The sequence below is a fragment of the Scyliorhinus canicula genome, chromosome 6 (assembly GCF_902713615.1).
Source record: "Scyliorhinus canicula chromosome 6, sScyCan1.1, whole genome shotgun sequence".
Classification (NCBI taxonomy): domain Eukaryota; kingdom Metazoa; phylum Chordata; class Chondrichthyes; order Carcharhiniformes; family Scyliorhinidae; genus Scyliorhinus; species Scyliorhinus canicula.
Window position 1 is genome coordinate 18,465,369 of NC_052151.1, and position 14,689 is coordinate 18,480,057.

At 51.0% G+C, this 14,689-nt stretch overlaps 1 long non-coding RNA gene across 1 annotated transcript; it reads left to right on the forward strand.

The window, feature by feature from the left end:
- Positions 1 to 1,388: 1,388 nt before the first annotated feature.
- LOC119966785 lies at positions 1,389 to 3,686 on the forward strand. The gene is made up of 2 exons (XR_005460831.1): positions 1,389 to 1,778; positions 2,789 to 3,686. It is a non-coding gene; the product is annotated as an uncharacterized LOC119966785 (long non-coding RNA).
- The last annotated feature ends 11,003 nt before the right edge of the window (positions 3,687 to 14,689 follow it).

The window sequence follows — 14,689 nt, forward strand, 5'->3', positions numbered from 1 at the left end:
TCCCAGTGTGAGCGGGGTCTGTCCCAGTGTGAGCGGGGCCTCTCTCTGTCCCAGTGTGAGCGGGGTCTCTCTCTGTCCCAGTGTGAGCGGGGTCTCTCTCTGTCCCAGTGTGAGCGGGGTCTCTCTCTGTCCCAGTGTGAGTGGGGTCTCTCTCTGTCCCAGTGTGAGCGGGGCCTGTCCCAGTGTGAGTGGGGTCTCTCTCTGTCCCAGTGTGAGCGGGGTCTCTCTCTGTCCCAGTGTGAGTGGGGTCTCTCTCTGTCCCAGTGTGAGCGGGGTCTGTCCCAGTGTGAGCGGGGCCTCTCTCTGTCCCAGTGTGAGTGGGGTCTCTCTCTGTCCCAGTGTGAGCGGGGTCTCTCTCTGTCCCTGTGTGAGCGGGGTCTCTCTCTGTCCCAGTGTGAGTGGGGTCTCTCTCTGTCCCAGTGTGAGTGGGGTCTGTCCCAGTGTGAGTGGGGTCTGTCACAGTGTGAGCGGGGTCTCTCTCTGTCCCAGTGTGAGTGGGGTCTGTCCCAGTGTGAGCGGGGTCTCTCTCTGTCCCAGTGTGAGTGGGGTCTCTCTCTGTCCCAGTGTGAGTGGGGTCTCTCTCTGTCCCAGTGTGAGTGGGGTCTCTCTCTGTCCCAGTGTGAGTGGGGTCTGTCCCAGTGTGAGCGGGGTCTCTCTCTGTCCCAGTGTGAGTGGGGTCTCTCTCTGTCCCAGTGTGAGCGGGGTCTCTCTCTGTCCCAGTATGAGCGGGGTCTGTCCCAGTGTGAGTGCGGTCTCTCTGTCCCAGTGTGAGCGGGGTCTCTCTCTGTCCCAGTGTGAGTGGGGTCTCTCTGTCCCAGTGTGAGCGGGGTCTCTCTGTCCCAGTGTGAGTGGGGTCTGTCACAGTGTGAGCGGGGTCTCTCTCTGACCCAGTGTGAGCGGGGTCTGTCACAGTGTGAGCGGGGTCTCTCTCTGTCCCAGTGTGAGTGGGGATTCTTTCTGTCCCCGGTGAGCGGGGTCTCTCTGTCCCTGTGTGAGGCGAACACCTTTCCTTCATTCTCTAAGTGGAGGCTCCAACCTATTTATACAGGTGAGGGCGATTTGACAGAAGGGATTTCAGTGGCCTGAATCTTTCACAGACGTTGTTGGAGGGTATCTCGGCCTGGTGAAACAAACGTACCTGATCAATTCTGGTGCACTTATGTCAGGAATCTGTATTGCTGAAAATGAGGACCACGTCAAAAAGGTCACTTGATGGTGTCTTTGCTGCATAGCGGGTCATGTGGATGTTACAGTTGATGTTTCCGGAGTGAGCAGAAATGTGTCATGGTGGTTATGCAACGATTGTTGGGAAAGAAAGAGTCTGCATCTCTATCACATCTTTCACAATCTCAGGATGTCATAAATCCCTTTGGAGTCAAAGTGTCGTGTACAAAAACATTGCAGAGGTTGTGGTTTGAGCTCTGCTCCGGAGACGACAGTATGTAATCCTGGCCAGCACTGCAGTTCAACGTGTCAGCGGACCAGCGGAGATTGCAAAGTTGGAGATTCTATCTTTCAGATAGACCCGGGCCTGGCCTCTCAGCTGGACGTAAAATAACTTGCTGCACTATTTTGAAGAAGGACATAGAGATTCATGCTGAAAGAAGACATCACAAAGCATTTTGCATCCAATTGTTACGACACCCGGGGCTAGTGCGCTGTCAATTCCAGCCTCATAGGCCCCGGAGCCCCAACACAAGGGAATTAACCAATAATTCTTATGTTTTCCTGAGATCTTTTAACGTTGACTGCTCCAATGATTTACGGGCACAGGATTTGTAAGTAAAACTTAATAAACTGTTTGTTTCTAACACAGAAAGAGATAAACCTGTATTGGCAATAATATAACTGTACTCTGCTCATCTCATTATTCCCCTAACCCTCCATTCACACACACAAGACAAACACGCAGTGGGGGTAGGGGTGGATCAAAATAATGGGGATTAAACTGGGAATGAGAGATGAGTATCTTCCCTGCTGAGGTTGTGGTCTCTGTAGGCGGTGATATTCTCGGGATACAAAGTGTTGAAATACATCAGCAGAATCAGACCGTCTTGTCTGTGCCTTCAATTAAAACCTGCAGCGGGCTGTAGAATCCCCTCTGGGGAGTCACTTTCACTTGACTGATCTCAGTCTCATTGAGACTATCTTCAGATTCTCTGCCTAAGAATTTAAAAGCGGATTTTTTGTCCACTCTGCCCTTGACTACTCTGCTCTTTCTGTAGATCAAGATTAACTGTAGCGAAGAGAAAGAGAAAAGGGGCCTTTTCTTCCAGGCCTCAAGAGATCTCAGGAGAGAGCTAGCAGCAATGTACCTTCCTTAGCATTTCAAGCAGAGGTTAGGCGTTCACAGACCTTTTTTTTTACATTTTTGTTATAAATTTAGAGTGCCCAATTATTTTTTCCAATTAAGGGGCAATTTAGCATGGCCAATCCACCTAACCTGTACATCTTTGGGTTGTGGAGGTGAAACCCACAAAGACATAGGGAGAATGTGCAAACTCCACACAGACAGTGACCCAGGGCCAGGATTCAAACCAGGGTCCTCAGCACTGCAGTCCCATTGCTAACCACAGAGCCACATGCCGCCCCAGGCATTCACAGACCTGGCTACTGAGACTGCTTACAGCCTTATAATCAGAGGTTAAACTTTCACAGGCCTGATCGAGAGAGAGTTTTAACTCGCCAACCTTAGCAGATAGATAAAACCTTTTAAACCTGCTTCTTGCTGCTCTCAATGTCTAAGCAGAACTGAACTAAAAATGGAGTCTGTGTTTCTTCTTCCCAGAAACCTCTGAAGCGCTCTCCCAATCAAAGTCAAGAACTGAATACGTCTCGGAATTTCAGAAGAGTTAATTGGCTGCTAGCCAAGTCCATCAAAATGACATCACTAGACTATGCCAAATGGCACGCTGGACCGAGGGAAGTGCTTGGGCCAGTTCAAATAGCACATTAGATGAGGGAGAATTGAAGTAGCCCGGGGAATAGAAGATAAAAAGGGAAACAAGCGTCAGACAAGCATTTAAAAGAGGTTCCTTACACGGCCAAGTACTTTTTCAAGCATGAGCCATGTTGTAATATAGGAAATGGAGCAGCCAATTTGCACACAGCAAGCTCTCACAAACAACATTGAGATCATTGAAGTGTTGCAACACTGTCTTCCAGATTACATGGTGGATGTTTCCGGCCTAACAGCGCACGGCACCACACATATACAGTGATCCATGGTCGGTACCAGGTTTGTTGATCTGGCAGGTGGGGAAGAAAAGGCAGTGGTCGCTATTGGAAATTTGGTGCTTGTAGCTCTACGGCAATTCCTTCAGCCCGGGGTTATGTGTTCAAATTGCTGATGCTAGGGTCACAGCCCCTGACCCAGAGCCCTATGTCTGAGCATACTGCTCGGCATTTAAAATGTAAAGGAATCTGGATCCTTGGCACGATCTGTACAGTAGGAGTATCTGATGGGCTGCACCATAGCCCTGGGCAGTCAACTGTGCACTTTAAACGGATGCAGAAATTCAACCAGAGATTGCATCAGACAGCAGAGGAGCTGCTCTGCATAACCACTGGGAAGAGAGAGTCAGGATCTATTGTGTTCCGCCCATCATTTCTCTCTGTAAATAACTCGCATACCATTTGCAATAAAATGCCTGTGAACATGTTGCACAGCTCAGTTTGAAAAACGCTATCAGTCCTGTAACTGCCTGATTCTCTCCCTATTCACGCTCTGTGAGGTGGGCTGTGCAAATAGGTTTTACCCCAACCCATCTTTTCTTCACCATTTTCCATCTATTTGCACCCCCCCCCCCCCAACCCTATCCTGCACTCCCCCCCCCCCCCCCCCACTGTGACACTCCCTCCTGCTCTAAAAATGTCTAATCCCCACTAGTGTGCGGCACTGGTTATTACCAGTCGAGTAATCTGGAGGCCATGTGAGTTCAACACCATCATAGATGGTTGAGAATTTAATTTCTGTTTAAAGGAAAATAAGTGATTAATCTACCATTAAAAAACCAACTGGTTTCTCAAAGAACAAAGAACAATACAGCACAGGAACAGGCCCTTCAGCCCTCCAAGACTGTACTGGGCATGATACCAACCTTGGTCACAGCCCTCAGCACTTCCTTGTGCCGTATCCCTCTATACCCATCCTATCCATGTGTTTGTCAAGATGCCTTTTGAACGCCGTTAATGTATCTGCTTCCACAAACTCCCCTGGCAACGCGTTCCAGACACTCACCACCCTCTGCGTAAAAAAGCTGCCTCGCCCTTCACCTCTCAACTTTGCCCACGGACCTTAAACCTACGCCCCCGGTGACTGATCCCTCCACTCTGGGAAAGAGTGCCTGCCCATCCACTCTATCCATGCCCCTCATAATCTTGTAGATCTCTATCAGGTCACCCCTCAAACTCCATCTTCCACAAGAAAACAGTCCGAGTCTATTCAGCCTCTCCACATAGCTAACGCCCTCCAGACCAGGCAACATCCTGGGTAAACCTCCTCTGCACCCTCTCCAAAGCCTCCACATCCTTCTGGTAATGTGGCGACCAGAATTGCGCAAAATATTCCTATATTTGACTCCCATCCCATGCCAGTGCTCTCTGAAGCGACCTAGCAAGGCATTCAGTTGTGTCAGGCACATTCTCAGGGCAACTAGATTGAGAACAATAAAAACATGGATACTGCTTTGTTTGGATTGGCTGGTTTTTCACTGAGTTCCGAACTGTGTGAATTAATGGGTTAATATAGCTGCCTTCACCCCCATCCAGCAGGAGTTAACAGTGGCACGCTGAAGCAAGTCACAGCCAAATGCTCTTGTGTGAATTGCTTTGTTGGTCCATGAACATGTTCATAGAATCATAGAATCCCTACGGTGCAGCAGGAGGCCATTCAGCCCATCAAGTCTGCACTGACCTATCGAATGAGCATTCTACCCATATCCACTCACCCAACCATGCCTCCCTTCCCCCGTAACCCCACAACCTAACCTGCACATCCCTGGGCACTAAGGGGCAATTTAGCACTATCAATCTACCTAACCTGTACATCTTTGGACTTGTGGGAGGAAACCGGAGCACCCGGAGGAAATCCACGCAGACACGGGGAGATTGTGCAGACTCCGCACAGACAGTGACCCAAGTCAGAATTGAACCCAGGTCCCTGGCATTGTGAGGCAGCAGTGCTAACTACTGTGCTATCGTGTTCCCTAGCCTAGGTTTGTGTTTCCTTTAGTATGGAAGGTTAAAGGGGGATCTTTCAGGAAGTTGGTGGTAATATCACTGAATCCAGAGGCCCCCCTCTAATGTTGTGGCGACATGGGTTCAAATCCCACCACGGCAGCTATTGGTATTTAAGTTCAATGAATAAATCTGCCTCAGTAATAGTGACCATGAAACATGTTCTTTGGATTGGATTGGATTTGTTTATTGTCACGTGTACCGAGGTACAGTGAAAAGTATTTTTCTGCAAGCAGCTCAACAGATCATTAAGTACATGGGAAGAAAAGGGAATAAAAGAAAATACATAATAGGGCAACACAGGGTATACAATGTAACTACATAAGCACCGGCATTGGATGAAGCATACAGGGGTGTAGTGTGAATGGGGTCAGTCAATAAGAGGGTCATTTAGGAGTCTGGTAACAGCAGGGAAGAAGCTGTTTTTGAGTCTGTTTGTGCGTGTTCTCAGACTTCTGAATCTCCTGCCCGATGGAAGAAGTTGGAAGAGTGAGTAAGCCAGGTGGGTGGGATCTTTGATTATGCTGCCCGCTTTCCCCCGGCAGCGGGAGGTGTAGATGGAGTCAATGGATGGGAGGCAGGTTCGTGTGATGGACTGGGCGGTGTTCACGACTCTCTGAAGTTTCCTGCAGTCCTGGGCCGAGCAGTTGCCATACCAGGCTGTGATGCAGCCAGATAGGATGCTTTCCTGTACCAGCCTCCCCGGACAGGCGCCGGAATGTGGCGACAAGGGGCTTTTCACTGTAACTTCATTGAAGCCCACTCGTGACAATAAGCGATATATTTTTACTTTTTTTCTATGGTGCATCTGTAAAAGTTGGTCAGGGTTAATGTGGACATGCCAAATTTCCTTAGTTTCCTGAGGAAGTATAGGCGCTGTTGTGCTTTCTTGGTGGTAGCGTCGATGTGGGTGGACCAGGACAGATTTTTGGAGATGTGCACCCCCAGGAATTTGAAACTGGTAACCATCTCCACCTCGGCCCCGTTGATGCTGACAGGGGTGTGTACAGTACTTTGCTTACTGAAGTCGATGACCAGCTCTTTAGTTTTGCTGGCATTGAGGGAGAGATTGTTGTTGTTACACCACTCCACTAGGTTCTCTATCTCCCTCCTGTATTCGGACTCGTCGTTATTCGAGATCCGGCCCACTATAGTCGTATCTTCAGAAAACTTGTAGATGGAGTTGGAACCAAGTTTTGCCACGCAGTCGTGTGTATACAGGGAGTAGAGTAGGGGGCTAAGTACGCAGCCTTGTGGGGTCCCGGTATTGAGGACTATTGTGGAGGAGGTGTTGTTGTTTATTCTTACTGATTGGTCAGAAAATCGAGGATCCAGTTGCAGAGTGGAGAGCCAAGCCCTAAGTTTTGGAGCTTTGATATGAGCTTGGCTGGCTTTATGGAAGGAAATCTGCCGCCCGTACTTGGTCTGGCCTACATGTGACTCCAGACACACAGCAACACGGTTGACTCTTAAATGGCCCTTTCAAATGGCCTAGCAAGCCACACACTTCAAGGAAAAGTATAGGGATGGGCAACAAATGCTGGTCTTGCAGGCGACACCCACAAACCATGAAATAAAGAACTGAGGTATTTAAGATTTTTAAAGGATTTGTTGGGGATTGGCCGAGATTTTCTGCCAGGGTTTGTTCGCTGTATGGAAAGGTGGCCACACTGGTGTGAAATCTCACGAGAGCCCAGGAATGAGAATCCCGGCAACGAGATTGCGTTCTCAGATTCCGCCCCCCCCCCACCTCCGCTCTTCACCGCTGACATCACAAGGTTCACACCCAGGAAATGGAGGGGGGGTGACCTCATGTGGCCCAGGTACATGGCTGGCTGTGACATGGCTGCCTTGTCATGCGCCTCAGCCTCTGCCGATACAGATTGCCCTAGGCCTTGGACATCCTGACCCATGGCCGATACCTTCGCACCCAAGGCTTTCACTGCGGATGCCAGCCGTGCGGTGTTGGCCTGGGTGGCACGCATTGTCAACACTACCTCCTGCTCCTGCAGGTGCTGGATCTTTGCTGACACCCCTCATGAAGTCCCCAGCTCTGCGCCTACATCTCCGACATTGATGGGACCGCACTTTCCAGAAGTGCTAGACCCACCTGGATGGCAGCTGGCCCCTCGGGGATTCCTACTCCACGTGATGTACCGCAACATGTGCGCCCCCAGATAATTCCCCAGGAGCCTCTTGGGAACAGTGGTGTTTTACGACGTCAGAATCGGCGCCGAACCCTCACCGGTTCCATGACCGGTGAGGGGATAGCAGTGTCGCTGGGTGAAACCCCCGGCTCCTGCGGCAAAAATGGCCGGAGATTGGCCGGATCCGTGGTCACGCATACCCACGGCGACGACTTGCAACAATCACGCCGTACAACATGGCCCCGGCCACGTGCGGACCCGACCTGCCAGATTGTGTCCCCTCACCACCCCCGGACCACCCCCCACCAGTCCTTCCAGCCCTTAGCGATGCCCCCCCGGGCCAGCGGCAAGGCCCCCCCCCGACTGTGGCGGTGCTGGACACAGTCCGCAGCCGCCACGCGGGGTTGACGAAAACTGAGAGCACAAGTGATCAGTGCCGTCGTGAACTTGGCCCATTGAGGGCGGAGAATCGGGGGAGGGCCTTCAGGTGACATCCTGAGGCCGTCCCAAAGGCGTGCGGCGTATTCCCCGATGATGCCGTTTCGGAGGGGGCGGAGCATCCAAAAACAGCCCCCCCCCCCCTCCCGATTCGGTTGGAAAAAGGGATTCTCCGCCCGATTGCTGATTATGATAACAGCGTCAGGTAATGGAGATTCCCACCCCATGTCTGGCTTTGGAATGGAATAGGAGTGCAAGCTCAAAGTACATTGTAAATGGAGTGCAAGTCCTCTACCTATAAACATGTCTCCTTACCTGTTTGGTGTTCGGATTGGCTGCACTCCCCTGCAAACCCATTGGAGAATCAATGGCTGATGGGTTAGGCAGGTTGGTCCGATGTGGACTGCACTCGATGCAGGGAAGTTAGAAACAGATGACTAACACTGGAGAAGATCCAACACTGTTTTATTCAACGATAGAACTGATAAACGGATTCAGCTGTGGGTCAACACTATACTGAACTGACTGGAGACCTTGTAGTAGCCTGACCAGACTTACTAGCTACCGCATGGTGTTTGCACTGACTAGCTCGTGGACTCTGACTGTCTCAGTGGCTGGGTCCAGAGAGAGCGGGAAACCTAGTGCCCTCTGGCTTTATAGTGATAGTGTCCTGTCTGGTGATTGGCTGCTCTGTGCTGTGTGCTTACTGGTCATTCTGTGTGTCAATCACTGCCTGTCTGCATCTCATTATATACATGAGTGGATATTATGACATCTGCCCCCTTTTTTTGATAAATAAATACTAAGGTGTGCATGCGTATATACATATATATATATATATATGCCTGACTATATACAAAAGATGTTTAAATGAACGTATATACCTAGGAAGGTGTCGATAGTGCAGATACATGGCAAACTAAACAATATTTACAGAGGTTAAATCGATGAAGTCACAAAATGTCCAAGAGTTCAGTTTACAGATTCAGTCTTTGTGGTGGGCGACGAATTCTTGTCGATCGCCTCAGAGGTGGATCAGGAGCCACCTGCACGTGGATAGGCGGGATCGCTGCCATCGCGGTGGTCACGGGGGCCGGCAGGATTGCTGGTAGATCGGTGGCTGCGTGGCAGGGTACGTCCGGAGGAAGCATCGCAGGCGGCGGGGCACTTCCGTTAGGTAGCGAGTGTGGAACTCTTCGCAGTGCCCGTCTGTTGCGCCATAGCAGGGAGCCATCAGCCTTGCGGACAAGGAACGATCTTGGGGCCACTTGTTTGATCACAACAGCTGTGGCTTACCAGCCACCCTCAGGCAACTGGACACGAACATGATCAGTTGGGGCCAGCTCGGGTAGATCCGTGGCTTGAAATGAAATGAAATGAAAATCGCTTATTGTCACAAGTAGGCTTCAAATGAAGTTACTGTGAAAAGCCTCTAGTCGCCACTTTCCGGCGCCTGTTCAGGGAGGCTGGTACGGGAATCGAACCATGCTGCTGGCCTGCTTGCAAAGCCAGAGATTTAGCCCAGTGCTAAACAGCCCCTGCCCTGTGCTAAACAGCCCCTATCGTATGTGGCCTTCTGTTGGGCCTGTGACTGCTGCATTTTCTGTAAGACCGTGAGGTGGTCAAGGTCTGGAACATGGATGGCTGGAATTGTGGTCCTCAGAGTGCGATTCATGAGTATCTGCGCTGGAGACAACCCAGTGGACAGTGCGGTTGCCCTGTATGCCAGCAGCGCCAGGTTGAAGTCGGAGTCTGAGTCTGCAGCTTTGCACAGCAACCAATTTACAATATGGACCCCTTTCTCGCTCTTCCCGTTTGACTGCGGGTAGTGGGGACTGGAGGTGACATGACGGAAGTTGTAGGACTGTGGAAAATCAGACCATTCCTGGCTGTAAAAGCATGGACCATTGTTGCTCATTACCGTGAGCAGTATCCCATGCTTGCTGAACATTTCTTTGCAGGCTTCGATGACCGCCTTCGACATGAGGTCGGACAGTTTCACCACTTCTGGGTAACTGGAGAAGTAGTCGACCAGGAGTACGTAGTCACACCCCTTGGCGTGGAAAAGGTCTACAACTACTTTGCACCACGGAGAGGTTATGATCTCGTGCTGTTGCAGCGTTTCTTTGGGTTGAGCTAGTTGAAACTTCTGACAGGTGAGGCAGTTGAGGGCTGTGTCGGCAATGTCCTGGCTGATGCCCGGCCAATAGACCACCTCCCGAGCTCTGCGTCGGCATTTCTCGACCCCACGGTGACCCTCATGGAGTTGGCCCAGCACCATAGCCCGCATGCTCTGAGGAATAACGATCCTGTCGAGTTTCAGAAGGATTCCCTCCATCACCGTCAGCTCGTCTTTTACGTTGTAGAACTGGGGACATTGTCCCTTCTGCCAGCCATGGGTAAGGTGCTGCATCATACGCTGCTGCAGAGGATCCTTGGCCGTCTCCTCACGAGTTTGGACCACACGTTCGTCAGAGGCCGGAAGGTTGGTGGCACACAACTGCACTTGCGCTTCTATGTGGCAGATGAAGTCACTTTGTTCACACGGTGTGGTGATGGACCTGGATAGGGTATCTGCAACAATCAGCTCTTTGCCTGGCGAGTAGACAAGTTCAAAGTCGTAGCGGCGTAGCTGTAGAAGAATTCGCTGTAACCGAAGTGTCACGCCATTTAAATCCTTCTGGATTATGTGGACTAGAGGCCTGTGGTCCGTTTCTACCGTGAATTTTGGCAGGCCGTAAACGTAGTCGTGAAACTTGACTATCCCTGTCAGAAGGCCCAAACATTCCTTCAGTGGGCGTCATGGCCCTGGAGGCATACACCACTGGAGCCCAGGACAAGGAGTCATCCCGCTGAAGGAGCACCGCCCCAATGCCCTCCTGGCTTGCATCAGTTGATATCTTGGTTTCCTTGGTTGGGTCGAAGAACGCTAGAACCGGGGCTGTGGTGAGCTTTGCTTTCAGCTAACGCCATTCCGCTTCATGTGTGGGCAGCCACTGGAATTCCATTGACTTCTTGACGAGATGGCGGAGGGCCGTGGTGTGGGATTCCATATTGGGAACGAATTTCCCGAGGAAGTTGACCATCCCGAGGAAGCGGAGGACCGCCTTCTTGTCCTCCGGGGTCTTCATGGTGTTGATCGCCGAGACCTTGTCGGCATCTGGCCGCACGCCCTACTGCGAGATGTGGTCACCTAGAAACTCAATATCCGATTGACCAAATGAGCAATTGGCCCTGTTGAGCTGGAGACCATGTTCATGGATTATCTGGAATACCTTCTTGAGGCGAGCGATGTGTTCCTGGGGTGTTGTGGACCAGATAATCACCTCGTCCATGTATACTAGCACCCCCTCGATGCCCTCCATCATCTGCTCCATGATGCGGTGAAATATTTCAGAGGCAGATATGATACCAAAAGGCATCCGGTTGCAGCTGTAGCACCGAACGGGGTGTTGAACGTGCACAGCTTGCGACTGGACGCGTCCAGCTGTGTTTGCCAAAACCCCTTGGAGGCGTCCAGCTTAGTAAAGAATTTGGCATGCGTCATCTCGCTGGTCAACTCGTCACGTTTTGGTATTGGGTAATGCTCCCGCATGATGTTGCGGTTTAGATCCTTTGTGTCAATGCAAATGCGAAGCTCCCTTGACGGCTTCTTTACGCAGACCATGGAGCTGACCCAGTCTGTTGGCTCTGTGACCTTTGAGATGATGCCCTGGTCTTGGAGGTCCTGTAATTGCTTCTTCAGACGATCCTTGAGGGGTGCCGGCACCTGGCGTGGTGCATGAATTACAGGGGTGGCGTTCGGCTTGAGCAGGATTTTATATCGGTACGGGAGTGTGCCCATTCCATCGAATACGCTGTGGTACTGCGTGATAATGTCATCTATGTCAGCTTGCAAGTTTCCATCAGGCGAGGCTGTCGCCGGTGACGATGACATGGTGTGGACTCGCTGAACCAGGTTCAGGAGCTTGCAGGCATGAGCACCGAGCAGGGACGCCCTGTCAGGCCTGACGATTTCAAACTGTAATGTTTCCTTGATCGCCTTGTAGGATACCCCTAGTTGACATGAGCCACTGTAGCTATGGCTTTGCCATTTTAGTCAAGGAGCTGGCAGGCCGGTGGAAGAATTCTTGGTCTGCGCGGATGGTGTCGAGGTCGAATTTTGAGATGAGGTTTGCCAATGCGCTGGTGTCCAGCTTGAATCGGATGCGAGCCTTGTTGACTGTGAGGACAGCACACCACTCGTCGTCGGGATCCACACTGAGGATCAAGAGGAGTTTCGCCTTTGTGGTGGAAGGCAGCGCCTGTGTAGTTATGATGCCCACCCGGTATGGGGACTTGAGGCACTCAGCATCAGGGTCTGTTGGGCTGTCGGGATTGGAATCTGGCATGGCCTTGCTGTATTGAGCGGACACTCCTGCGCCGTGGCTGGGATCGCTGGCTGCCGGGCGGTGGAGCAGATCTGCAAAGGGCTGCGGAGCGGCCAAGCTTGCCACACTGGAGACACCGGCGTCCTATTGCCGGACATTGCTGCTTTAAGTGGGCAGAGCCACAATTCGGACACGTCATGACGCCGACGTCAGCGCGTTCCATGCGCCATCGCGCATGCGCAGTGCAGTCGGTCGATGTACGCACCTGCGCAGTCGGGTTGTCGGTCTCGTTGTCCACTCAGTCGTGGCGCGCATGCGCAGGGACCCGGGAAAAGCGTGCAAAACGGCCACTCTCCTCGATGCTCAGGCCCTGCATCTGTGCGATGGCCTGCACCCTTTCTGCCTCGTGGGAGCTCAGCTTTGCAGTCTCTGCCGCCCTGTGAGAGTAACGATTCTTAGCATGCTCATGGACAACGCACGTCTCGATAGCAACAGGGAGGGTCAACTGTTTGACTTTCAGGAGCTGCTGCCGAAGGGAATTGGAGTGGACCCTGAAAACGATCTGATCCCGGATCATGGAATCAGCCGTCGAGTCATAGTTACATGACTGCGCTAGGATGCGGAGATGGGGCAAGAAGGAGTGAAAAGGTTCATCCTTACCCTGAAGCCTCTGCTGAAAGATGTACCGTTCAAAGCTCTCATTCACCTCAATGTTGCAGTGGCTGGCGAACCTCAGCAGGACTGTTTTGAATTTTGTTTTGTCTTCTCCGTCGGCGAACGTAAGGGGGTTGTAGATGTGGATGGCGTGGTCCCCCGCGGTGGAGAGAAATAGCACGATCTTCCTGGCGTCTGATGCTGCCACGAGGTCAGAGGCCTCGATGTACAAGAGGAACTTTTGCTTGAAGATTTTCCAGTTGGCGGCGAGGTTGCCGGAGATGCGGAGTTGCGGAGGAGGCTGGATGTTTTCCATGTCACTGGATGGCTGCTTGCTGGTCAATGCTGATTCACTCGAGGTAGGTCCATTAATTTCAGTACCACTCTGGTACCATGATGTGCTCGGCAGGTTGGTTTGATGTGGACTGCACTCGATGCAGGGAAGCTAGAAACAGACGTCTAGCACTGGAGAAGATCCAACACTGTTTTATTCAACGATAGAACCGATAAACATATTCAGCTGTGGGTCAACACTATACTGAACTGATTGGTGACCTTGTGAAAAAAATGAAATGAAAAATGAAAATCGCTTATTGTCATGAGTAGGCGTCAATGAAGTTACTGTGAAAAGCCCCTAGTCACCACATTGCGGCGCATGTCCGGGGAGGCTGGTACGGGCGTAGTAGCCTGACCAGACTTACTAGCTACCACATGGTGTTAGCACTTGCTAGCTTGTGGACTCTGACTGTCTCAGTGGCTGGGTCCAGAGAGAGCGGGAAACCTAGTGCCCTCTGGCTTTATAGTGGTAGTCGTTATCTGTGTGTCAATCACTGCCTGTCTGCACCTCATTATATACAGGAGTGGATATTATGACAATGGCATCTTCAGTAAAAGTGCAAATTCACCTTCAACACAGTAACATGGATGTGTATTCAGCCACATGCTTACCCAGATTTCCACATGTTCAACGTCCTCTCACTCTCTTACCTGCACAGTTACACGCACAAGCCTTTACACACACCATCTTCCATACAAATACAATCTCCCTCTCTCAAACACCACACACGCAGTCAATGAATCTCCTTACTGGAACCTGTCCATAGTCTATATTGAACCAGGCAGGAAACAATCAGGTACAGCCGGAAAAGCTCAGTCTTGTCACGAACCTGCCTGCCCTATGTAAACCCCAATACTGTTGACTAATGTGTGTGGTCATATGATGAATCCATTATCAAGGATTTGCCTTCAGACAATTTAATGCTTCTTCTAAAACAACAAGAAGTCGTCCTTGGCTGGAAATGTAGTTAAATTGTTGACAAACCTCTCCTTTTAAAATCACTCAACACCCTCAGTATTCATGAGTTAGGGAGGGAAAGAATGGGTTTCAAGCCATCAGCACAGCTCAGCATGTGCGTGCATGTGTCTGTTGTGTGAGTATGTGCGCTTCTGCGTGTATCTTTATGTCTGTGTGTGTGTGTCTGTGTGTCTTTCTTGTGTGTGTCTGTGTGTGTGCGCCTGTGTGTGTCTGTATGTCTGTGTGTGTGTCTTTGTGTGTGTGTGTGTGTATGTCTGCGTGTGTGCCTGCCTGCTTATGTGTTTGTGTGTGTGCATGTTTAGGCTGGTTTAGCTCACTCAGCTAAATCGCTGGCTTTTAAAGCAGACCAAGCAGGCCAGCAGCACGGTTCGATTCCCTTACCAGCCTCCCCGGACAGGCGCCGGAATGTGGCGACTAGGGGCTTTTCACAGTAACTTCATTGAAGCCTACTCGTGACAATAAGCGATTTTCATTTCATGTGTGTGTGTCTGTGTGTGCCTGTGTGAGTTTGTATGTGTGTGTATATG